The sequence below is a fragment of the Notothenia rossii genome, assembly GCF_949606895.1.
Source record: "Notothenia rossii genome assembly, chromosome: 10".
NCBI classification, from domain to species: domain Eukaryota; kingdom Metazoa; phylum Chordata; class Actinopteri; order Perciformes; family Nototheniidae; genus Notothenia; species Notothenia rossii.
The window spans coordinates 30,482,645-30,493,511 of NC_136908.1; positions in this window are offsets into that span (position 1 = coordinate 30,482,645).

The window sequence follows — 10,867 nt, forward strand, 5'->3', positions numbered from 1 at the left end:
AAGGACATACAGAAGGAAATGGTTTGCAGGATGCTATGGCAGGCGTTTATCCCAGCTTTCAGACAGATGGATTGACATGAATTCATGCATACATGGAGAATGATTATTATCATCATCTAGCAGAGACCTGGATCAGCACAGGGAGAGCAGGGTTATAATAATTCTGAGGACCAGCAGTAGGTTGCATTTGTAGTTTTATACTGACATAAAATCACATACACAACCTACAGACAAATGTTTTTCATAGAGAACATCTCCATGGGGACAAAGTGTTCCCATGTGTTGGCAGTTCAGGAACATTGACACACTTTGCAATAAATATCGTTTTGAAATGATGTCGTTCAAAGAAAGCATATGAATCAAAGGGCAAACAAAGTATATGAACTCAAAGTAGCACCTCCAACAAAAACAAGGTGCTGGGACATGGAGATGGACCATCAATTTGGATCCACCGCTTTTCCTTTCCTTTTTGATGAAGATGGTTTCTCTCCTCATGAAAGCTCAGCGCAAGTTCAATCAGGAAGACCAAGCTCTTCATTCATATTACACGTAATTTCAATACTCTCTCCTCCCTCATTAAGTGATCGGGGCGTCACTCCCCAGCTAACCAATCACTCCTCTCTCCATTCTCGCAAGCCTATCGTTGCACCCGCTAATCCCTTTAAATCTGCTCTTCCCTCTTGTCAGCTGCAATTTCAGGTGAAAATACGCAAGTGGAAGTACAAACAATACTCCTCCTTCGTAAAGCACTTTAAAGAAAAGGAAAATAAACCTCAAGATGTCTAACTCGGATGATTCCGATCACGAACCTCTCTCGAAGGATCTCGATCCCGGCTCCGACGTACCACTCGAGGTAGCTTCCAATTCCTCGAGCCAACGGCGCACGAGCGCTCGTCTGGCTTCCCGCAGCGGCTCATGTACAGCAGAGGCAGACTTCCTCATCGCTCGTCTCCAGCAGCAGGGCATTTCCTCAGTCCAGGCCTCCCTCTCTCCCAGCTCCGCGAGCTGTCGGACCAAGTCTCCGGCGCCATCCCCCAGACCATGCCAGCAGTTCCAGTCAGCTCTCCCGAAAGATCAGGGCGAGGGCGCGGACGCAGCCGCGGAGGAAAAAGGGCAAGGAAGTCAAGCCCTCCAGGAGCTCGCCCATCCAAAAAAACAACCCCTTCTCAGCACCGCTAATCAGCCTCTAACGGACGGTAGCTTAGCCAGCTCCCTGGAATCCCTGGCTAGCTCCATGCTATCAATCGACGCTCGCCTTCAGTTCATGGAAAATGTTTCTGCCGGAGCTTCAACCTCATCTGCGATTAGGGCAGTGTTTCCTGCCTCCGTGCCGCCGGGTTTTATGCTGGGTCAGGTTTTTCCACATCCACAAGTAGTAGCTCCCTCTCACTCCCTGGATTCTGCCCTTCCAGCTCCTCCTTCAGGTAGGCCTTACATTTCCCAAGCCGCTAACATTTCCTCACGGCTCAGATTAAAAGTTCTCGAAGGGAAGGACATTCATCTCGTCAGCCTCATTCTGCCTCCCCCAGAGTGCGATAAATCCAAGTCTGCAGACCCCCGGCTCCTCAAAGACCTCAACATAGGGCAATTTATGGTAGCTTTTGGTATCTTCCGTGACGTTCTCTGTTCCGTTTACCCCGATAGAAGAATAGAACTAGATGCTTAAAGGGCCATTATTGGTGCAGAATAGACAAGATGAGAAGATTTGTTTTAGTTTTAACGAAAATGTTTGCTCTTACCCTTATTGTACATTTCTACACATTTGCAGTTTCTGCAAGGATGCTCATCCGAAGTCTGTTTGCCCCAGGCGCAGCCGCAGCTTTGCAACTACCTCGCGCCAGAAACCAAGTGGTGGAAAAATGTTTTACACCATCACCCCTCTACTCCCATTAACATCTTAGATTTAGCAGCTGCTTTATCTACTCACCCAGATCCTGTGTTCGTAGACTATCTTCCGTCAGGGCTCTCCCAAGGCTTCAGTGTAGGGGTCCTCTCCTCTCCCACCGTGACTTTCGTCGCAAAAAACTTACAGTCAGCCGCCAAAGAACCCAATATAGTTTCCCAGTTCATTGAGAAAGAACTTAACAAAGGATACATAATCGGTCCATTTAACTCATCCCCTTTCTCAGTGTTCCGGAGAACTCCAATCAGAGTAGCCACACGCAAATACTCGAAGAAGAAAAGGCTGATTTCCGATCTGTCCGCACCCCGCTCTGGCCCGTTCTGCAGCATCAATAGTCTCATTCCTCCAGATCAGTTTTCTCTTCGATAATGCGATCAAGTTAATCAAGTTTGCAGGGCAAGGAGCCCGGCGCTCCAAAGCAGACATCACCGATGCCTTTAAAATCATTCCCATCCATCTGTCTCAGTGGAACATGAGACAGAGTCGCCCTTGCATTTTTAATTCCTTTTTCGTAGCTCTCTGCTGGCTTCACGCTGAACGGGCCCTACATCCTCGCATGCGAAGCTTCACCTCATCTCCTGCTTCTCCAGCGCCTCATCTCTACGTAACGCAAGGCGTCAAGTGCAGGCTGGCAAGAAGACAATTTGCAACAAATTCACGAGAAGTTCCGACATATGTTAATTTCACTTGTTTGTTTGCATTCTTTTTGTTTTATACAATTGTATGTTATTATGACATCATAACTGCAATAGATGTACAGTATGTTGTTTTACAGTTATGCCTATTGTAAATTAAGATTATATACATATATATAGATAGATAGATAGATGGGGATATTAAGCCTACATTCTTTGGTGTGACTGTACCTGCAGTTCCTCCCTGACTTCCATCACTTTCTCTCTCTCTCTTTCTCTCTGCCTGTACTGTCTCTTCCTTACCAAAGCTGAACTTCGACTGACGTAGTCTTTTCATTATATCTGAGTCAGTGTAAAAAGAAAACAATACATTGTTATATCTTCAATGTTTTACTCAAATTGAAATGAAAGAAAAGCATTACAACGTTTGTTAAAAGGTAATCCTTCTGACATTGAATGAATGTAATTAACTTTAGCTCTCTAGCAAGTTTATTCAAGCAATTTAAACCAAAGTATAGCCTATAGCTGCAATATAAGTTAGTGTGCATGTTGTCGGACGTCCACTGACTAATGTAGAGCGTTCACACAGGATCTGCTGGTCATATGATGTCCTGATGAACAGAAACACAAGCAGCCAGCTGGACTCAGATCTCTAGATACTTCATTACTCCTTCGCTGCTCCGGTTCAAGTCCGGGCTGCTGTGGTGGTTTGTTGATGTATGTCGTCTTCTTCTGTTTGCTTCTTCTTCTTCTTCTTCTCTTGCTTTTGGCGGATTGCAAACAACTTAAAAGGTGCATACCGCCACCTACTGTACATGAGTATGCATCATCACATCATTCCAACTCATTAACCTATGTTCTAATCAAAATAAAAATAAATTAATAAAACCATTAAATAAATAAAACAAAACAAAACAAATCTATGTTCTTTCCTGACCTAATGTTAAATTATTTTTCCTACCCCAGTTTCACTCAAAAATGTAAACAGTGCCTTTCTGGTAGCTTTTACTCCCTCTCCTTTTGTTCCCAAAACACCAACCACACTCCACTCCGTCTCTGCCTCTAAGACTTTAGCCTTTAATTGTTCTCTTTCCGCTTTATAGATGTCACAATGTAACAAGATATGTTCTACATCTTCTTTTACTGCACAGTTCCCACACTTGTTACTGTCACTTTTCCCCATGATATACAGCGTACTGTTCAAAGCCGTGTGATTTATTCGGAGTCTAGCCATCATGATTTCCTCCCTTCTGTTTCTTTCTTTATGAATATTAATTGTAATTGTCTTTTGTACTTTGTGATAGTCTTTGCCTTTCTGGTCTTTCTCCCACCTTTTCTACCAGATCTCCCTCCCTTTCTTCTTAATGACTGCTTTTCCTTCTCCTTTACTAAGTTGAACTGGTAGTGTTATTTGCTTTTTTTTAGTGCAGTTTTTGCTAATCTATCAGCACACTCGTTCCCTTTCACCCCCTCATGTGCAGGCACCCAGCAGAACTGCAGATCTATGCCGCTTCTGTGCAGTCTTAACAGGCTATGATTCAGTTCTATGAGAATGTCTTCTCTAGTAGTTGTTGTTGATTGTATGCTTTGTAATATGGACAATGAATCTGTACATATAACCACCCTATCTGGTCTGACCTCTTCAACCCACTGCAATCCTATTATTACAGCAAGCATTTCTGCTGTATACACTGATAATTGATCAGATGTTCTTTTTAAAATAGATATTTTAAAGTCTGGGATGTATATGCCAACTCCAACACGCTCTTCCTTGTTCTTAGAGCCATCTGTATAAATGTGTAGGTAATTGTAGTACTTTTCGTTCAGATACATACTTGTTTTAATTCCCACTTCATTTATTTGCCACTCTTTTTTCCTTTCTATGATATTCATATCTATGTTAGCTTCTGGGAACAGCCATGGGGGAACACTGCTAAATGGAGTTGCTTTGGCAAACGTGATATTCTCCACTCCATATGCCCTCGTTCTTTCCTTACTCGTCCAGCCAAACCCACGTCCCTGGAATTTTGCATATTCCCAGCAATCCTGTAATATTCTGTTTGAAATATTTTCTTCTCCACTACCTTGTAGTCTGACCCAGTATGACAGAGCAAGTTTCTCTCTTCTGATCTCCAGAGGTGTCTCTCCTGCTTCTATCAGAACTGCATTAATAGGGGATGACTTTATTGCTCCAATACACAGCCGCAATGCTTTATATTGTATTCTATCCATTTTTAAAAGCGATGTTTTTGCTGCTGCTCCATATACTATACAACCGTAGTCTATTGTGGACCTCATAATTGATCTGTAAATGTCTATTAATGCTTGTTTATCTGCGCCCCAGTTGCATCCAGCTACAGCTCGCAATAAATTTAATACTTTTTTGCATTTTGTTTCCACTTGATTAATATGCATTTTCCATGTGTATTTGCTATCAAACCACAGTCCTAGGTATTTGAACTCATTTACCTTTGTCATTGGACGCTCATATAGTGTTAGCTGTTGGCCATCAATCTTGCGTTTGTTTGTAAATACAATGTAGCATGACTTGCTTTCTGACATTTTGAATCCCCAGTTATATGACCACCTCTCCACTTTTGTAATCGCTCTAGCTATATTCTCCATTACGTATGGGGCATTTCTTCCCCTCATCCAAATAGCCCCATCATCTGCGTACAGAGCCGATTGTATGCATGTGTCTAAGCTTGTAAATATATCATTAATCATGATGTTAAATAATATTGGACTGACTGCACTCCCTTGGGGAATACCATTTTCTATTTCAAAATAGTTGGAAATATCTCCTCCAACCTTTACTCTAAATGTCCTGTCTGTTAAAAAGGCCCTTACCCAATTGTACATTCTCCCTCCAATACCCATTCTACCCAATTTGATCAGTAGCCCATCCCTCCACATAGAGTCATACGCCTTTTCAATGTCAAAGTACACTATTGCCATTATCTCTTTCATTTTCAATGTTTTTTCCACATCGTTACTCACTCTTACTAGCGCAGCTATTGTGGAACGCCCTTTACGAAATCCGCTCTGAAAACTACTCAGCAGCCCTTTCTGTTCCAGTACATGTCAGAGCCTACGGACAATGATCTTTTCCATCCATTTACATAGGTGTGATGTAAGAGCTATTGGTCTGTAGTTACTAGGGTTAGCTGTATCTTTCCCTGGCTTATTGAATGATAGCACGATTGCTGTTTTCCACACACTTGGCATATCTCCTTCTCTCCAGATTTTATTGAAAAGACTCAACACCATTTTCATAGTTTCCATAGGTAATTGTCTAAACATAGCATAGCATAGCTGGTCTTGTCCTGGGGCTGTATATCCTGTACCTTGTAAGGCTATTTTGAGTTCTGACATTGTAAATTCCACGTCCAGAGCTGACCTATTATCCTGTCTCTTCTCCTTCACGTTTCCATTCTCTGCTAGTAACTGCTGTTTTTGCTGCCTATGAATATCACTGAGATGCTCCCCACTATGTACTGCTGCAAGTGTCCTTCCTAACATATCTGCCTTCTCTTTATCTGTCACTGCCAGCCTCTCCCCATCCACCAAGGCTGGAATTTTAATGGATTTCCTTTTCCCACTCATCCGCTTAAACATGGACCAGACACATAGCCGTGGGAACATGTTTCAAATGGGGGGTGCTGTGGGGATGACACCAGGGCCGGTTTTGACCAATTTGCTGCCCTATAGGCAAGATTTTAGCTGGCAATGAAAAACCTCTACAAAAGACACTACAAACAGAGAAACATATTGACATGGTGGACAGCTTATATAAAAAGGCTTCAAATGTATACTATTTAGTATTGCATGAACATTGAACATGTTTTAATTGGAGGGTGGACTTCACATCCTCTTGGGGGGTCCGGGGGTGCCCCCCCGGGAAGATTGTTTTTAACATTTTAAAGTAAAATGCTTCAATCTGGTGCACTTTGAGCACCCAATTACTAGAGACTGATCTAGGGGATACAACTCTAAACACCCATATGAAAAAGATCGGTTTTCATTTTAATAATAAAATAAGTATGTGAACATAACCGATAACCTACCATAGCCAATAACAAATAAATGTAGGCTAACTTGTTTTATTTTTGTGGTTCATTTATATCTTATCAGTTAACATTTATTTATTTATGCATATTTTTAAATCTCTCCAGTTTTAAACGATATTTTTGGTTTACTGTCCTATAGTATACATTGGAATGATTTCAAACCTGTTTTTATTTATCCTAATAATTATAAAGGAGTGCCTTGGAAATATTTGTTTACATAAATTGTGATCAAAACGTTTGAGACCCACTGAGATAACTTAGACTAAAGTGAACTAAACACTCAGAGTCCTTTACCTCACTGTGCCTCTCAGTCTGACAGGACAGAACTCTCCCTCCACATTATTGTAGAAAGAGCTTCTTATATCCGTTAGCGCAGCAGAAGCTAACAACATTCCCCGCCGGTACAAGTGCACCCCCTCTCTCTATCTATCTCTCTCTCACGCTGGCTGTGAGCTGCGGGCGCCTGATAAGCCAACATCCCCCACTTTCATCACTTAAAGCGCCCATCGTACGGGGCAAATGGAAAATGTAACCGGGTGAAAAGGGTGTTATCTTTACTTGATTATGAATGTTGTTACGTCAAGGCTGAAAATTCATTTTTTTTTTTTATTATATTTGTATTTAATCTTGTGGAAGTGCAGATCCCCTGTCCTCCACCAGGGGGTGCTGCAGCACCCTCAGCACCCCTACTTCCCACGGCCCTGACCAGACATCACCTAATTTAACTCCTCTGCCAATGGTAGAACAAAATTCTCTCCATGTTCTCTTTTTTGTATATGTAATTGTCCTTCAAGCAGATGCCCTTTTCCTTTGAAACTCTATAACATTATTTTGCGTCATGTTTTTCTTTAATTCTCTAAATGCATTATTTCGCACTTTAATAGCCCTGCTGCATTCCTCATTCCACCATGGCACCACTTTCTTCCTACCCTTGATTGTTGTTTTGGGTATACTGTTCTCTGCTGCATTCAGTATATGTTGCGTTATTTGGCTTGTAATGACCTCTATGCTTCCCTCTGATGTTAGCAGGTGTACCGACTCCTCACACCATATCCTACATTTACCCCAATCAGCTTTAGCAAAGCACCACCTGGTTATTACACCTCCTTCCTGCATATATACATTAGTATTCATTTTAGTAAGCACTGGATAATGGTCACTTCCTACAGTGGAGCTATTCAAAACAAACCATTCGCATGTATGAACCAAACAGTTTGACACTAATGTCAGATCCAGGCATGAGACTTTCCCCCTGTGTACATCTAATCTTGTGCCATGTCCATCATTAAGGCATACTAGTGTTCTTTCCTCCAGCATTTCTTCCACTATATTTCCGTTACTATCTGTATGGTTGCTGCCCCATAGACTGTTGTGTGCATTGAAATCACCACACCAAACTTCCTTCCTATGTTTATTGCCTGCTATTTCTTTAAATATATCAGAGGTTAGGTTTTTACATGGGTTGTATAAATTGATTATCCTAATGTTATCTTGTTTCCTAGGGTTGCAAATGTCCACTATAATACACTCTATATCATCAGGAGATTGCACCTCCCTATATACCACACCATCTTTGAGAAACGTGGCACACCCTCCACCATTTTGACTATTAGCTCTATCATGCCTTATACAGCTAAATCCTGGAATGACAAAGTCTAATTGAGGTCGTAACCAGGTTTCTTGCACACATATTACCTCAGGGACCACCTCTAGCTCATATATATATTTCTTGAATTCTTGACCATTAGCTATGAGGCTTCTTGCGTTCCACTGTAATATGTGCAGAACCATGATTAAGGATCTAACCTCATCCTGATTTTCATTTTCCCAAGCTCCATTTATAGCTAACATTGCATGTATCTGATCTGCTTTAATATCTTTCATGTCTAGGAATTTTCCAGCTGCCTCCACAATGGCTTTGATTCTATCACTTTTCTTTTTTAACTGTAATGCAACATTTACAGTATGGCATATGAATACCACAAAATTCACCTTTTTCACTCCTAGAACATCATCATCCTCTTTACTCTTGGTGGCGCTGTGGGGTTGGATTTGAAGATTACTTTTTGGTGTGTTCCTGCCATTTTGTAATGTAATGCTCTGCTCCATTACACTAGGGGTCTTATTGATTGTTATTGTTCCCCTTACTTTCTTCATTGCTTCTGCGTATGAAACTTTGTTTGTAATCTTAACCCTCTGCACCTCTCTGGCCTCTCTCTGCACTTCACATCCTCCAAACGCAGCACTGTGATCTCCTCCGCAGTTACAACATTTAACCTTTGCATCCTTTTCACATTTTCCATACTCATGTTTTCCTCCGCATCTCGCACACCTTAGCTGCCCTTTACACTGCTGCGCTGTGTGCCCCATTCGTTGACATGCGTAACACCTGAGAGGTTTGGGAATGTACTCCCTAACAGTGAAGCTCAAATATCCCATTTGTACTGCCTTAGGTAATGTTCTCTCAAACTGAATGAGAACTGATAATGTTTCTTTGAATGTGCCATCCCGTTTGCTTTTAAGCCTTGTGACTTCCACTACTTTACCTCCTTTTAATTCACTTTTAATATCTTCCACTGACATGTCCAATGGTACTCCTGAAATTACTCCTCTCAGTTTTGCCATTGCTCCTGGTACATGAGCCTTCATTTTCTCCCCATTCAGTGAGTTCATTCCCAGAATCTTTTCCTGCTGCTGTTTGTTATTGGCATGTATCAAAACCCGCTTGTTGTTCATGAATTTAGCAAACTTAATTTTTCCAATCTCTTTTTCAATTGCTTTGGTAAGTTTAATCAGGTGGTAATGCCCACCATCCTGATTGAATTCTATTACAACTTTCCACTCGTGTTCTAGTTCTTTATCCAACATTGCTTGGCTGACACTTTGACTGATTTTTGATTTTTTGCTTTGCTTGTCGGCTTCACCCGACCAATCCGACCACCTTCTAGCTCTTTCTGAACTATCTCTTTCTTTCAGAGATATTTTCTTCCTCGCAGCTTCGGATATCATCCACTCCATATCGTCTCTTTGGCTACCATCTGAGCTGGTTGACATGATGAAGCACTCAATGTACAGTTTATGCAAATCCGCCAAAAAATAACAGTCCAATGCTACCGTTTCTGTATGTATCCGAGTTTTCCGATTCTCTCTGAGCTTTCTGTCACGCGTCTCCGACTTCACTTCCACTTCCGGGTCTGCTGCACTCAACCTCCCAGTCAAATCAACCTCCGTCTTGTCCGTCCTTCTGTTTGCTTTAATCAAGGCTACGTAGTTATGCAGCGCCCCCATCGGCAGTAAATGGAAGTACTACAAAGAACCCCGTTTAGTGCAATTATTTCACATGTTTTGTATACACAGCTCGAAAAATATTATCGAGGTCCGGACCTCGGTGACATCAATGGTAGATACGGCCATGGTCCAGGGTAAAGGCAAATCTAGTTTAGACTTGTCGCATCATGTAAGGTAAATACATGCCCACATTCAGCGCCGCACTACTATCATATCACGCATGGATATATATATAAAAATAAAACCTCTTAATAACGTGCACTGCACATGCTTCGTTTTGGGGGGAATCTCGCAGGGTAAGCGAGTCGCAGTCTCAAGCCCACTCTCTTCAGTAGCGACTCTTCCCTGCACGAGATCATCCGCCATAGCGGCACGCTCAGATTTCCACTTTTGCTTACACATTTATTTCACACTCGCTGGATCTAACACTAGCGTTCCTCCATCATTCTCACTTCAGATGATAGAAGACAGTCTTAATCACTCAATCAGCTTATCAGCATCTATGACTCATCCCGGCGTACTAAACTGCTAATTAAGCTAGACCTATATCATGGTCCATGTTTCAGTATTTAACTAAGTGTATGTCATTTTCTGCGTGCATCCTGCACTTCATTCATATTCTTGGTTTCATGCTCACATGGCTTGCTGATAAGCCAGGTTATGATATTCATGCATCACTGTACTCAACAGCTCTCGTGCATTACATTGTCTACATCTCCCTCTTCGCCCAGACATTGGCTCGTGCTGGCAATCCAAGATCTCTCCAGCTTACCTATGGTAAATATGCATATAACTGGTGGTGGTGTCCTGATAGCATATCAGGGCGTTCGTTCAAGATAGGTGCAGCCACCTTTGCCGCCAATCAAGGCATTTCTTCCTCATCCCTGCAAACCCTTAACTCTGGGATTTACGCATATAACTAGTGGTGGTTTCATAGCACATGTCTCTCATCATGATTCTGGACTTTAATT